The following is a 1980-nucleotide window of genomic DNA, read 5'->3' as shown; positions in this document are numbered from 1 at the left end:
AAAAAAAAAAAAAAAAAAAAAAAAAGAAGACTTACAAATAGCTGGTCAACACATGAAAAGATGCCCAACATCATTAGCCGTCAGGGAAAGGCAAATCAAAACCCCAATGGGGTATCACCTCATACCCACTAGGGGGGCTATCATCAAAAAGTCAGATAATAGGTTCAGTGCCCATAGCTCAGTGGTTAGGGCACCAGCCACATGAACCTGGCCAGGGCCTGCTAAACAACAATGACAACTGCAACAAAAAATAGCCAGGCGTTGTGGTGGGCACCTGTAGTCCCAGCTACTGGGATGCTGAAGCAAGAGAATTGTTTAAGCCCAAGAGTTTGAGGTTGCTGTGAGCTATGACTCCACAGTACTCTACAGAGGGCAACAGTGTGAGACTCAAAAAAAAAAAAATCAGATGATAAAAAGCATCTGTGGGAATATGGAGCAATCAGAACCCTCACGCGCCGATAATGAGGATGTATCTGTGCTGCTGCTGTGGGAAACAGTTTGGCAAAACTGTTTAAAAAGTCAAGTCAAAAAGTTAAGACCTAGACATTTTACTCTTAGGTGGAATAAAGGTGCAAGAGAAATGAGAACATATGTTCATAGAAAATCTTGTGCACAAGTGTTTAAAGTGGCATTGTTCACGGAATGGATAAACAAAGCGTGGCACAACCATGCAATAGAATATTATCCAGGAATAAAAAGCAACGAAGGACTGACACCTGCCACAGAATGATGACCCTTGAAAATGGTGTGCTAAGCCAGTCACGGAAGTCCTGTCCTATATAAACCCATTTGTGTGAACTGTCAGAATAGACAAGTGCATGGGGATAGGAAGGGAAGGCGTGTTGCCCAGAAATGGGGGCTTGAGGGATATGGGGGGCAGCGGGGAACTGCTAAAGGGTATGGAGTTTCTTAAATGTTCTCAAATTAATTGTGATGAGGTTACACAAACTCTGTGAATATACTGAACACCAACAAGTTATATGCTTTAAATGGGTGAAGTGTATGGTCTGTAAATTATATCTCAATAAAGAGATATTTTTTCATTATGAAAAAAAGAGTCTGTGCGCCAAATTTGCTGCTTACAAACGTCTTAATAATGACAGAATTTAGGCAGTCTAATTAAGTGGCTGTCTTGGCAGCAGCACCAAATGACGAATCTATTATTTTCCCCACTGTGGCTCTCCTCAGTATGCAGCCCTGTCCCTCGCTCGGTCTGTTGTGACCTCAGAGACAGAAAACTAACAAGTTAGACACTAATTATGGAAAAATATCTCTCCTCGAGTGAAAAAAGGAATGGCCGGGAAGGGTGTGCCTTCCAGACACGGTCCCAAGCAAACCTTTTCGACAGGCCAAAATCATTAAAGGGAAGGGTTCTGTCTCTAGAGAAAGCACACGGGGACTCCTGGAAAGATGTGCTTACAGACCCAGAGGCTGATAGGAGGTGAGCTGGGGACTTCTGCCACTTCCCTGGGCGCTTTTACAAGCAAAGTTCCCCCAATGTCTGTTGCTCCTTCTCCAGGGGAACATCCAGTGTGAACGTGTGGCTGGGGGAGAACATGGGGGAGTGAAGCGGGCAGGGAGAGGGGCTGAGGGCGGCTGGAGAGGTCGGGGGCCACAGTCGCCCACGTCTCTCAGCCCAGTGGTGAGTTCGGATGGTTCCACAGGGTGCCTCTGGGCAAGCCACCCACATCTGAGCCAGTTCCACATCTGTTACTTCCCTCCGAGGGTGGTAGTAAGAATCCCATGAGATAATACATTGTAACAGGCTTAACAGGGCTCTTGGAAGACAGCAAGTGCTGGATAAATAAATATTAGCTGTTCTAATAATGATGATGTTTCTTTGGCTTCCCCAGATCGCCTGACAGGAGCAAAGTAGAACTGAACTAGCAGAATAAGATGAGAAATAAGCATTTATCTCATCTCCTTCTGGAAACCCGTGAAGGCAATGGTAAAGGAATAAAAGGATCCACCATCAGTGGC

This window comes from Otolemur garnettii, unplaced genomic scaffold (genome assembly GCF_000181295.1).
Source record: "Otolemur garnettii isolate 467f Iridium unplaced genomic scaffold, OtoGar3 scaffold00066, whole genome shotgun sequence".
Classification (NCBI taxonomy): Eukaryota; Metazoa; Chordata; class Mammalia; order Primates; family Galagidae; genus Otolemur; species Otolemur garnettii.
The sequence above is the reverse complement of the archived record's forward strand: the minus strand, read 5'-3'. Positions refer to the sequence as shown.